Genomic DNA, 15,571 nt, shown 5'->3' on the forward strand with positions numbered 1-15,571 from the left:
ATGGGCCATTTTCCCCATATCTAGAAAATGGCTAAGCATCTGTGTAAAATGGTTATAAAATTAAAATTATTTTATTGAACAAAATATTACAATTTTGACGCCTATTTGCAACTTTTAAGCAGGGCTGCAAACCCGAACCCTGAACCAGGACCCTTCGAACCCATAATATTTTACTTGACCCAAACTCTTTAAAATTTAGAGTTGAATAACTTTTTTTTTAAATATTAAATTTTTATTTATTTTAAAGAATTTATTAAATTAAAATATATATAACTATATTAAAATTAAAATATGAAAAACATAAAAATTATTTAAAACATAAAACAATAGGACCAAAGAAAAAACATAATCACAATGTAAAATAGCTTTATATGCGCAATATATTAGGCATAAAAATTGAAATTTTAATATTATTAATTATAATGATAAATTATTTTGGGAAGGGCTAATTATAGTATTAATAGAGTTTATAAAAAACTGATGTTTCTGTTACTCCTGAACCTGGTTCATAGATATTTCTATGAAACTGAACCCTTTTTTTAGAAGAAGGGTTCACAGTCCTGCTTTTTAGAATACGGGAATATATAATTTTTTTTATCAAAAATAGTACATTTTGAGTGTGCCCATTTTAGGCACATCGTACAATTCAATTATTCTTCCCCTTTGTGACTATTCTTAAAGTTTTATTCCAAATAACACATATTTATTGTTCCTTTTTGCGCAAAGTATCTTTTTATATGGTGTAGACGCAAATATTTAAAAATTTTCTCTTTATAACTTAAATCAGACGATACCTTTTAACCGTTTTTCCAAGAGCAACTTTACCCCAAGGTGATATATATTGTACAAATCGTTATTACATGACTTCTAATTGAGCTATAAAATACCGATATATTTCAATATAAGGCTTTAAGGACATGTATAAAATTTTTTATATTTTATTATAAGGCTCTAAGGACATGTATATAAAATTTTAATAATATCTTGGCCTTCCTATATTTTTCATATGATTTTAAAAATTATTGGTTAAAAACGGTTTTTTTAGTAAAATATGTCAAACCAGGAAAGTTTTTCAAATGATGAACATGGGTGAGATATTAAATATAAATATACATCCTCACACTAAATTTAAGTTTTTTATGCTCAGGGTTAAAAATTTATTCCCCTTTAAAAAAATTGCATCGGGTTGTGGATGGAGGTCTCGCCGAATTTTGATTTTGCAGACTTCATCTTTATATCAAATAAAATATGGAATCTACAAAGCCTAATAAAAATTAATTTAAAATTATATGGAGATTCATACATACTTAATAAAAAGATATTAATACCAGGATTGGTAAGTCGGGCAATTAACTGGTCCTACTCAGTTATCAAATACCCTAAAAAATCTGAAGAAAAAACGATATAAATACATGTAATCACAATACTGATTGAGTCCACAATATCAAGGGGAGATCTTACTATGAATATAATAAAGTATATGATATAATACAAGAATTACGCATTTTAAGTGGTGATGATCATATTTTAAATGATATCCTAAATTTCAGAACTAAAAGCGGCCAATATAATAGCGAATTATGTGGAAAGTAGTAACTTCCATATTCAATCAAATTAGTGATGTGCTTTGCTTACCAAGCCCACTAATAGAAGTGACATTTTATTAAGAATTCTTATTTCTATTTCTTCTTCAGAAAGAAATTGGTCGATTTGGGTTAATATTCTTATTAAAACATAGTTTGGAGATCTCGACAACATGAAATTGATTAAAATATATTAAAGAAAATGAAAATATTGAATATGAAACAAAGACACTGCCACGACAATAAATTTAAATAGAATCCCAGACGGAAAAAATACCCCCGGAATTTTTTTTTCATATTTATATGATTTACTATGGATATACTCATATTTATATGATTTACGGGATATACTCATATTTATAAGGTGTAGACAAATTAGCATTTTAGAAAAAATAAGCTAAATTTTTTTAGGCCCTAATTCATTATTTAAAGATTACTCTATACCCTCTATAATTTTAATTCTGTTGATTAAATATAAATTTTAACCCTTAATGATAAATAATAAGATATTACATCTTAATAGTTGTCAATGATTGTGGCACTCGCTTATAAAATTATTTTTCAATATAAATGATAGCTAGGTTATATTAAAATATAATGTATTAATAAATTCAAATTTGTAAAAAAAAAATAATTCCAAAATAAAAATTACCAAAAATTAAAAATCAAAACCCTAATTATATTACTTTACCTCATATATTAATATGATAAAGCATCCTTAATAATTCCCCATCACTCTTGGAATTTTTGAATACGTAGAAGATATCCTATGTTATATGTGAGAATTTCAAAAACTGTTATTTATAAGCGTCAAATTTGATAAAAAAAATACTAATTTTATTTGAAATTTTTAAGGTTTTATTTCCGGGGATTTTTTTAAGGGGGTTTTTTTTTATCTATTACCATTTAAATATTATTGTAATATTAATATTATAGATTCACTTTTATAAAACATTTATTTGACCGAAAGATATTTGGCCGGTCAAATACCCAATCCTAATTAATACTGTTAGGGGGAAATAATCGAATCGATGCAAATTCAATCTTATTCTTAAAAACATTGGGAAATAAATAACAAAATATATTTAATGGAATGCAAGCATATCCTCTAATTTTGAAAAAAATTTGAGAAATTCGAAATCCTAAGCATCATTCATTCATCAATTCCCAATTAAAAAATTTAATATGAAAGATAATTAAACTTATAGTTTTAATATTCTGATAAAAGATTTATACATTTATTGCATTATTCCAAGTAAATTTTTCTTAGAACTAAATGCAATTAAAACTATTCAAATTTTTAATGAATAAAATAATTAAAAGCATTTTTATGAGGTTAAATAAAGTAAATTCCTAATTACATTGACCTTATTACAGATAAATTCTAATTATTGTTTTATATTGATAATATATCTTGTTTTTAAATTCTAATTTTTTTTACATTTTCTAAGCGCCCGATTATGGCCGATTTTAAAAAATTTTAGACTCTCGGTATTTTGAAATTTTAGATAAGTTTATCGATGAATGTAATTTTATAATATAATCAGAAATGTTTCACCAGCTGCTTTGAAGCTTTTAAAAATTTCGGTTGGGTCCACTACCAAGTACAACTACATAGTGCAGGACTTATGTTTTTTTATTATTAATGTGAAACATAAATTAAAAAAATTTACCCATAACTAATATTTTAAAAAATATATAAAGTTGGAATTATAAATCCATTGTAAAAAGCTTATTCTTTGTTCTTTTAGTTATATTTTCAAAGGCATAAATATTTAGTCTAGAAGAGAGATGGGGTAGGGTTAGTTTATATTTAAAAATGATTTTTTTTTCTCAATTTCGAAGAATATCTTATATGAGGGATTTGGACCTTTTAAAATTTTTAGGATATTAATCTCCTGGGGATTTAAGCGAGAGAGTCAATTCACCGGGGTTAAAATTTCCGAAGCCAACATTCCGACAATCCTATGAATCGCTTCGCATTTGACATAACATTTATAATCAGAAGGTGCCAGAAGTTCTGCTATTGAGGTCCAAGCCCTGTATTAACCAATAATACTGTTAACTATAGAGGCTAACCATAGATGCACAAACACAGCTTCTTATGGATATTATTTATTTATTTCATAATCATATTTACTTATATTACTTAGTTTTTTTTCTAATTTCTACACAAATATTCCTTGTTTTTTAACACAATTATTCTTCTTTTTTTAAAAAAAAAGTTTTAAACTATTGCAAGCATGATAAAAACGCTTGCTTAAACGAGGGAATTTGTTTAGCCACTCGATTTGATCAATACGAATGCCTATGCAAAGATGGATATATAGGTAAACGTTGTCAATTAACATATCACAGCCTCAATAATACTTCAAAAGTATGTCCCTGTTTGAATAAAGGTCATTGCCGCTATTCTAATTCATTTTCGCCTGTGAATTTTAGTGATTCAAATAACTTTCGCTGTGTATGTCCAATGAATTACTCCGGAAATGTATGTCAAAAGAAGGTATATATATGATGATTTGAATAGTTTTTTATATATAATTAAGTAATAAAGGAATTGGTGAAGTTTGAATAAAAATTTTGAATTATTTGTAGTAACTTTTTTTAAATATAATATACTTATGATTTTAATCTATACATTGTTGAATAATTAACTGTTATATCTTATATCAGTGGCATAGCCAGGATTTATCTAAGGAGATGGGGGTATGAGAATGTTTTAAGGGTTTCGTCTCCAACCCTACATTTGGTGGGCATTCTGCCGGGTCTATCCACTGAAAAATAATAATTAGATAATTTTGATTTCCCCGTGGTTATTTTTACTTTCCTTTTTAAAATATGTAATATCTTTATATCGACTCTATTAAAGTTGACTGAACAATTGTAAGAGATCTGCAGAGCCCAGCTCGAATCAAACGGGCTTCAGGCCATGCCTATTCTTTAAAAAAAAATTGGATTGGACTGGGTTGCGCCTAATATTTTAAATAAAATTGGGACAGGTCCCGGGTTTAAATTTTAAAATATAAATCATTCAAATTTGGAAATAAATTGATATATTTTTGAAATTTTTGCAATAAATAAGGCGCCAATATTTTTTATTTGTAGAATATATTATTTACAATAATTTTTCTGCATTTAGATAGATACGGGCTGGCCGACAAATAATTTTTATTTCGGGTCGGACTTTTTGTAAAATTTTTGTTTAGGATCAGGTAAGGCCGGAAAAATTTTAAAAAAAATCGGGCCGAGCTTGTAAATTAGGCCCGAGGCAAGTATCAATTATAATATCTATATGCAAATATTTCTTACTTTATTAGTATGTATGAGTGCTTTCAATATAATTGTCTTGTCAGTATAAAGGAAATCATGTTAGTAGGAAAATTGGCTAACCTTACGATTAAAAAGCAACTGAAAGCATCTATTCTGAAAATTTAATTATATATATCGTATATTATGCGTTAATACTTAATGCATGACTAATACTTGTTAATCCTCAATTATTTTTGTGAATCACAGAAAAGATACCTAGTTATAAACAAAATTGAAACTAAGAAGTCGTTTTAAGCGTGAAATAATATGAGAAAAAAATTGTCAAAATTAGAATCATGGCTTAGCGGAGAATATAAAAGTTCTAAATATTTGCTTAGTATTTAGCGCCTTACTTTAATTCTTCAATCAATTCAGCCAGCCAAAGATCACAATTCAAATAAAAACTATGATATACGTCTTAAGCGTGAAGTCTCCAAAATCCTGAAAGCATTGACTCTGAAATGTATGTGTGCATATGTATATTTTAATGCTTCAAGCCGTGTTAGATAGTTTAAAGATAAACGCATTATTGGCAGCAAAAGAGTTACTAAGATTAACTGAATATCTGGGAAAGACAATATGTAATGCCTATTATTATCTAGTCATCAATTCGTTTTCCCAGTCAATAAACAAAAACCAGTTATAAAAATAAAAATAGCGGCAAGTCTTAGGCTTATTCTTAAATATCGGTGCTGTTTTTCCTTTAAAATATTTTTGAATCATATGATTCTATTATCTTTTAGATATTGTTTGTTCCTTTCGGTTAATTTAATAAACATTGAAGTAAAATAATTTAAATTAGAGATTTGTAAGTTCTGGTCTAGCCTATTTTCTTTTAATAATCGGTTCGGGCTGGGTCGGGCCTAATATATATTTTTTCAATTTGACCGGGCTAGGTCGGGATGCCTTTTCTACGACACTATCTCATAGACATATAATAAAATATCGATCTAAGTTTTTAATGCAACCGAATAAATTGACATAAATTAAATACGATATAGCCCTCAAATAACCTTGGTACTAATCAAGATATAGACAATTCCGATAATGTCGATACGAATTCAATGTTATTAACAAATGTCGACCACCGTGTAGACGCATTAATTATAAGTTATAATAAGTTTTTTTCTTAAATATAATATATTTTTGTAATCTATCATAATTACCCACTTATATTTATCTGAAATATAATAGATCTTACAAAGACTAATATAAAAATGGATGATTGCCAAACTTTTCTAGATATTAATAGAACGCGTTGCCTAAATGGGGGCATATGCGCCAGGGTTAAATTATTCACCTCCAAAAACGAATTTACACACTACTGCAAATGTCGTCCTTATTTTTACGGAAAAGATTGTCAATTCAAACGTAACATTTTATTTTATACAGCTTATACTGTGATATTCTATTTTAAATATTGGCCCTTGATCATAATATTTTTTGAACTATGATCTCTATGAATTCTTGCCAGACATTATTAATAATTTTAAGCTTTTTCATAATTATAATATTAAATCAACATTTATTAATTTAATTATATAATTCACGTACTTTAGACTAATAAACTTATTGAAAAAATCCCTCCACGATTTATTCACTAGCGTATCCAGGATTTTATTTAAAAGGGGGGGGGGTCTTTTGGCCTTTTAACCATAATTTTTATTGGATATTTTTACGTGTTTTCTTAAAAACCTTCGGCCAGACTGCATTTAAAAAAATTTGAGGTAAAGTGGGGAAACATTTTTGTTAAAAAATGATATTTACGAAAACTGACAGATAGGGAAGGCAAAGTGGAGGGTTTCTTGCCACCTCTAACACCAATATATTTAAAACTTGAAAGGCCATCATCGGTCTAGGATTGTAAAATCACTATCATAGTGCTATTTTTCTATTGTAGAATAACTACCATAGTGATTTTTAAGAGATATATATATATATATAATTATTAGAATAATTTTTTATATAATTTTTACATTTATATAATTTTTTCTATTTTATTTTATATTTTAATGATATCCTTTATACATTATATATAATTTATATTAAAATTCTTTTATCTTATTTTCTTAAATATCTTTCTAATAAATACCTTTTATTTTATATTAAGATTAAATGGGTTCCATGTCAATTCAGCGAAACTTTTTTCGCGGATTTCGAATACTTTTCCGCGAAGACGATATCGCGATAAGCCAAACTTTTATCGCGAAAATTTTATAGCGAAGTCCTTATCGCGGAGACTATATAGCGAAAACTATTTCGCAAAATATATCGCGATGATATTATAGCGAATTTAATATCACGACCACGAGATCAATATCGCGATAATTGTTTAGTGTTGTTAATTAGTCGAGTTCTTCCGACTACGACTAATAGTCGTAGTAGAGGAAATCGACTAAAATCTTTAACGACTAAATTAGTCGATAGTCGACTAAAGTTTATCCATTTAGATGGCATAGTTGAACCATTTAATAGGCTTAGTTGACCCATAGTCGACTAAATTGAATTTTAGAGCCCTGTATAGTCAGGGTAAAAATTAAATTGTAAACAAGTAAATTGAGGTTTCAGTGAAGATGAACCTTAGAAAAGTGATAATTTTCATATAATCCTTATTTTTTTAAGTTATTTAGACGATGAGTAAAAATAAATATTATAAACATGTCAATAGTATTTCAGCGTCATAATCATTATTTTTAATCTTTTTTGAATTTTTTTGAAGCAAATGGGTAAATAAATAAATTGTAAACATGATATTTGGATTATAGGGAAGTTGAACCATAGAAAAGTAACAATTATGATAATCCTTATTTTTAACTTTTTTGAAGCAAATGGGTAGAAATATACATTGTAAACAGGTTAAATTAAAATTTAAATGAGTACCATAAAAAGTGATCTCTTAATCGTTATTTTTAAACTTTTTAAAATTATTTTGAAGCAAATAGGTATAAATATAAATTGTAAACATGTTAAATTAAAATTAAATGAGGATGTATAATAGAAAAGTGACAATTGTCATAATCATTATTTTTAAACTTTTTTGAATTTTTTTGAAGCAAATGGGTAAAATGATAAATTGTAAATCATAATCGTTAATTTTAAATTTTTGAAGAAGTAAATGGGTAAAAATATAAACTGTATGTGAACATGTTAAATTTAAATTAAGATGTAGTATCATAGAAATGTCACAAATGTCATAATCTTAATTTTTAAACTTTTTGAATTTATTTTAACAAATGGGCAAAATAAGTTGCAAACATGTTAAATTGAGATTTTAGGGAAGATGAACCATAGAAAAGTGACAATAATCTTATTCATTATTTCTTAATTTTTTTGAAGAATTTGAAGCAAATGTGTAAAAATATAAATTAGAAGCATGTTAAATTAAAATTTCAGTAAAGATGAACCATAGAAGAGAGACAATTGTCATATTCATTATTTTAGAACAACTGAATATATAAATTGCGAGCATGTTAAATTATAATTTCAATAAAGATGAACCAAAGAAAAGTGACAATTTTCATATTCGCTATTAGTCAACTTTTTATACCACTCAGATGTTATATAAATATTATTAAAAACTCCCACTCTAACTACAATATATCATTATCAATACTATTTTAGAGAATATATAAGAAAAATTCATAATTTTTATCTATTTTCGACTTATCTCATTTTATTTTGGAATTCTGTTTATATAATTTAAAACACCATTGAATTCAAAGTCGATTTTTTGTTAATTGCAATAAAAAAATCAGAATATGTTATAAATTAATTATGATCTTTAACTAATAATATTAATACACGGTATATAATACTTTTAAAAAATATATAGAAGAAACCAGCGCTATTTTGAACTTTTGGATTTTAAATACCAAAAAATATATAGAAGAAACCAGCGCTATTTTGAACTTTTGGATTTTAAATACCAAAAAATATGTGAAAAAATTACTGTTCACAAAAATATATGAGTGGGATCGCCGATCATTAAGCTATAATTTTATTGTGCAAAATAATTATTGGCTTAAGCATATTTTTTTTTTGTTTTTCCTCCGTAATTGCTAAATATTAAGACAAATATCAAATTCATGATATATATAAAATTATAAAATCCAAGGTCAAATTACATTCAGAGTTCTTTTATTACCAAGGATACCTTCCAAAAATACGAATTGAATATTTGCATTTTTCATATTCGAATAGATCGAATATTTGTTTTTAACATATTTTATTAAAGAGTTTAAATTGGTATGTTTTGTTAGTATTTCATTTGTTATATTGTAGTTTTAATAAATCAATATTTTATTTTTAATTCTAAAAAATAACACAATGTAAAAATAAATTCGCGCATGTTCTAAGTTAAGTATGAATTTTACCTAATGATATTTATATGTAGAAAAAAAAGGCTCAGACTTTTAGTTTGAAGTCCATAATATTTGTCTTAATAATTATATTTTTAAAATTTATTTTGCTGTTTATAACTTTTTTATATGTGAAGAGTTTCAAAATTATTTAACCCGCCTGCTCGTAATTATTTTACCATCCCACCCCTTAAGTGGGCGAGCGTTAAAAACTAGCTCATTTCAGCAAAAAAAAGCTTAAAAATAAAGATTCTGACAATTGTCACCTTTCTTTATCGAAATCTCAATTTAACAAGATTAAATTTTATATTTTTACTCATTTGCTTCACAAAAATTCAAAAGTTTAAAAATAACGATTTTGACAATTGTCACTTTTCTATGGTAAATCTTCACTGAAATCTTATTAACATGGTTATAATATATGTTTCTACCCATTTTCTTCAAAAAAGTTTTAAGATAACGATTATGACAATTGTTACTTTTCTATGATTCATCTTCCCTAAAATCTCAATTTAACATGTTTACAATTTATTTTTTATTTTGCGTCAAAAAAATTAAAAAATAAAGATTAAATGACAATAGTCACTTTTCCATGGCAACATTGAAGTCCCACTTTAACATGTTTACAATTTATATTTTTACCCCGAATAAAGAGATGCAAGTTTGGCTCAAAAATTTGACTTAATCGACTAAATGGGTTAAGCCGACTAAATAGATCAAATTAGTCGACTAGTCGATGTCTCTCGAGTCTTTAGTCAATTTTTTGACTATGACTATTAGTAAGTCGTCTTTTGGCCAAATAAATCTAGTCGATTAACAACACTATATTTTGAAACATTTATTTTTATGATCATGAATAATATTTTTAAAAAATAGATACAAGATTAATTCAATGATGGAGCTTTTAATTTTCTTTTAGCTTATTGGAATAAAATATTTTCTGTTATCCTGCCCTATGCTTTTCCTCGAAGTTTTATTTTATGAAACGCGCTAAAGGAACTAGGTTTTATTAATATATTAATCATTGATTCATTAGCTAAACCTCGATATTGGCGAAATTGATATACTGGTTGCGCTAATATTTATTGTCTAAAGTCCTTAATATATAAAAATTTATCAATCAGTTTTGCCGATCACTAATCAAGAGTTATACTATTAGACTGCCTTCATCGAATTTTTATGGTAATTTAAAAATAAATTACACCTCAGGCAAATAAAGGATTTCTCTAATTCAAAATATTTTGAATCTTATGATTACGATTTTAGATATTTTTACATCTTTTCTATAAAATGGTAGTTCAAAATATAATAGGAATCAGTATCTAAAGCCTTGAGCATGTAGTTTGTCAAAGTTTCCATACATTTATTCTTAGTTTAAGCCAATATGTAATGTTTAACTACAATACATGTAGGTTAGAGCTATAGTATATATTATTTTTCCCTTAATTACTCAGAATTATAAATACTTAAAGTAATCTTTACTCATTTCCCAAAAGATGATTTTGCTACAAAATTTTTATTTTCTCAGTATTGAATTTCTTAAAAAATTGCTCAGAAATATTTACTTTTTTTTGAGTTTTCAAATTAATCATTATATGTCTTAATAATAAGATAATTCTAGGAAAATTTTAAAAAAATTACTAAAATCTTTTATGATTTTTAAAAATAATCTGAGGAAATCCGCTAAAATTCTTAGCTTGTACTATTTTTTTACCTTGATTGTAAAAATTTCTAAGCATTTCAAAATATTTGTTCAAATTTACTTTTAATGACATAAAGCATATTTTAAAAATTTATGTTGGAGGGAGGGGAGGGGGTGAATTTATTGGGCTAAAAATTTTAACCAAATATCCCCTCCATATTTACAACAATGGAGAAGAGCTCAGAAAGATATTGGTTAATTTATTTTTTATCATATCAGATATAAGTTACATGCTTACTTTAAAAAGAGATTATTCTAGATAAAAATTTGATTCTAGATGATATAACAAATTTCAGAGAAAAGAAGACCTCTCTTTATAAAATTAAAATCAAAAAATTCCAATATGATTACATTAGTTTTAATATATAATATTTATCAGAGATCTGCAGACCCTAAGCCCGGCCTGAATACCAGGGCCGGGCCGTATTTTTTTAAAAAATTTATACAACATGAATTATTATATTCGTCAATTAGATATGGTTATAATGATTATATATAGTTATGATTAATATAACGTTTGGTGAAAGATAACACTAGCTAACACTCATAGTATCTATTACATAATATATAGTATCGAAATTTTGAGGCTTAGTCTATATTTTTCTGGCAAAAATATTGAGATAGCCGTTTTTAAAAATCGGGTTAAAACGAGCCGTTTAACAACATTAGCTAATATGCTTGCTTATTAAATGATAATACTCGCCGAAAAATATGATAAAATACCGAATAGATGAATTTTTTGTATAGGTCGAATATAATTTTAAAAAATCCCAGGCCGGGCCCCTAAAAATATATCTTTTAAATATCCGGGCCGGGCAGGGCCTAAAATTTTTAAACCCGGGCAGGGCTGGGCCGTAAAAAATTTTTGAAAAAAAAATCCGGGTCGGGTCGGGCAGAAAATATTTTAATCCGGGCCGGGCCGTGCAAATGGCACCTCTGCAGGTCTCTGATATTTATAATCAAATTTTTTCGTAAAATGAATTCTTGGTTATAACATTTATTTAATTTTTATATTAACTCTTAAAATTTATTCAATTAATACTATGTTTAATTAAAGGTATTATTTATAATTTGATAAATTATCATATTTTTTTAAATACAATTATTTGTATAAGAATTACTTATATTTTATGTAATTGTTACTTATATTTTATGTAATTGTTAAATTACATTTTTTTAAAAATAGAGTTTTTATCAGGGATGTGAACCCTTCGACAAAAAAAAAGGGTCCAGGTCCGGGTTCGGGTACGGGAACATAATAATAATGACTCAAAAAGATATTTTTTTTCATTTATTTATTATTATACTTCAATATATACAACAAATGAAAAATTTAAAAATGAAATAATTTATATTTTAAATGTTTTATTCTCGCACAATCATAATATCTTCTAAAATATCATTTGAGATTTCCAAGTAGTAGACCATATATATTTCAAAGATGAAAATTCACGTTCTACCCTTTCCTAAAATAGATAGTTATCTTTATAATATTATTGTACTTGTGTCGCCGGTACAGCCATGAAGATTCGAGATAGGATATATAATTCTGGATATATTGAAAAATTTTCTTCCCAGAATTTTAAAATTTATATCCTTATTTATTCTCTTAATTTCTGAGAACTTTACTATTAAAGATGCAATAGGCATTTTTTGATCCTCCTATCTATCTGATGATAATTTAATTTTTTCTCTATCTAAAAGTAAAATTTTAAGATCATCAATGTTGCTATCATTATTATTATTATCACTACAACCAATAGTATTGTCGTAGCCTTCAATATAATGTAAATAAAGGAGTTTTGCTTATGCCATAAATCCTTAAGATGGTCTTTAGCCATTTATTTTTGCTAAATACTCAATAAAACTTGATATCGAGGGTCTAAATATATAGAAGCGTATACAACACTATTTTGCAAATATTGTTGCTCTCGAATTTTCATGTTTTCTAATATTTCGTATAAAAAGGACTGTAAATTTTTCTAAATCTAATCGGCATCTAATCCATATGCCTTAAAATCAAATAAACATAATTGTTCTGATTGTAATCTTAATATTGTTATTTTTAAAGGAACTGATACACTAGTAAGGTCCTTTATTTGTCACCAATCATCTTCCGACAAAATGACTTCACATGCTCCTATAATAAAATCATACAGAAATCTTTCAAACTTAATAATCCATCTAGCATCATACAAATTGAGGACCAACGTGTTGTGCATTATCATTAAAATTAAAATATTATTATTTGTACTACAAAATCACTTTCAAAATAATCAACTTATTTCTATAACATAGCATATTAATAAATTTACATAATAAAATATTATTACACTAAAAAATTATGATATCAATCTCTAAATAAAATGGAAGTCCAGGAAGAAAATTGAAAGAAAAACGTGAAGATAAAATAAATGATTCCACAAAAAAGTTAATAAAATTTAAAAAAATTTATATTATTTTTTAAAAAAATATTTTTATTTTAAATTTTTTTTATGATAACTAGAACCCATGAACCCTCCACTTTTAAAAAAGGGTTCGGGTTCACATCCCTGGTTTTTATACAATAAAATTTATAATCTGTATAAAATATATACATTTTCTAATTTATTTTAAATAATAAAAATAAATACATGATTAAATAAAGGAATGTTATTATTGCTAAAGTATTTTTATATAATAAATAAAATCTATAAGTTATATGCAAATATTTAAAATAATTTTAACATAGCCTATATAAGTATTTAAGTGTTCAAAAAAATGGGAAAAAATTTTTTAAACCCCCATCCCTCTTTATGGTAAAATCTTGGCTACGCCACTGGATATCTGTAGGTTCGGTTATAATAGACAAAATCTATAGAATCACTACATTGTTTTTAGATACGAGAGATTTCATAATACTACATCGGAGCATAAATATTTTACGTTTCAAAATTATATTTTATTATATTATAAAACATTTTTACTAGATTAATTATGTTTGTAATATTATTATAATTAGATAAATTAATCGATGATGAGCCCTGTAGCCATTTGATATCCAATGAAATGCGAAATTCGGATAGACTTTTTTTGGGGTACAAGGATTGCAACAAATGTATATGTGTTAATGGGATAACGATATGTTCTAAGGTATATAGATATAATGTTTTTTAAATAGTTAACATTATTCGGTCAATGAAAGGTAAAAATCAGATCTTTAGGGGCCCACCACTTAATTTATTACCTCCCACCCCAATAATTATTATATATTTGGAATAATAAAATAGTGTTCTTAATTAGGATCTGACTAAAAGTGTAGGGTTATAATTCTTATTTAAAAAATATATAAAACCAGGAATAACAAAAAAGTAACAGCGAATGATTTCTTTATTCCCTAGCCCTAGTTCTTATAATGTTATAAATGCTTTTAGATAGATATTATTGAGATAATTTAAAGCTGCATATTTAAAGTTAGAACCCTATAAAAAGAATCCAACAAATGAGATACCATTAATGATAAGTTCCTTATATAAAAAAGATTTATTAATTAAATCCTTTTTATATACTTAAATATAATATCGATAATACAAAGTACTCATGAACAAGTTAATAATTAAATTTCCCACATCAAAATCCCAATTTCATAAAGTTTTTTCGGTCAAATAAGATGCTTTCCATACAATCGCATATCTAATCTTTTGCTTAGGTGTTAAGACAGCGAAATTTAAAATATCAATTTTAATATTTTATAAAAAATATTTTGAATAATAAGTCTATGAATTTTCGATCTTTCACTATATCTATTGAGACTCAGTTATAAATTCTAGTAGTCAATTGAAAGTTTATGATAAATTAAAAAGTGAGCTATCTATCCTATTAAAACTACGCTTTTAGGATATAATAGGTATTTTAGACAATATTTAATATATCTCTCATCTTTATAAAATTTTGGAAAAGACAAATTACATTTTATCTTCTCTTTTAATACGTCTATGGATCACATTGATAGCAGTATTTTTTGTAAATGAATAATTCAAATTTAAAACAATAACTTATTATATTTGGAGGCAATTATCTAGCAATCAGAATTAAAACATATAACAGAACTGGAACCGAGCCTCTATTAAAATTTCAGGAAGAGAACTTTTTTTTAATTTATAGGAACTGCATTTTTAACAAAATTACAATTAATTTTTATATATATTCCACAAAATTTTGTGGGATTAATTATAGTAGGTTTATTTATAGTTTTAATTTATTTAAACATTAATTGCTTATTGCCTTCGTTTGAAATCAGAACCCAGAACTCCTGGAACCGCATCCCAGAATATTTTAATGCCCTAATTAACTTGACCCCTATTATTTCGATTTTTGCCAGATATTATGTAATACGATGAAATGCGCGAAGCTTGAATTAAAAAATTTTGACTCACTAAGCGTCGATAACTACCGAGGATACGGCGCAGAAATTGTAAATAACGATTGTTATTACCGTCGAATCTCATATGTAATCCCGTTATCATTCGCTTATGATGAAAAACAAAGACTTGATTTTGGAGAGAAATCTTGTAAGAGTATTTTTGTACCAAAACAGTTATATCGAATTTGGGCTTGCAACGTGTTTGAGGTACATT

The sequence above is a fragment of the Gordionus sp. m RMFG-2023 genome, chromosome 4 (assembly GCF_954871325.1).
Source record: "Gordionus sp. m RMFG-2023 chromosome 4, tfGorSpeb1-WG-v2, whole genome shotgun sequence".
NCBI classification, from domain to species: domain Eukaryota; kingdom Metazoa; phylum Nematomorpha; class Gordioida; order Chordodea; family Parachordodidae; genus Gordionus; species Gordionus sp. m RMFG-2023.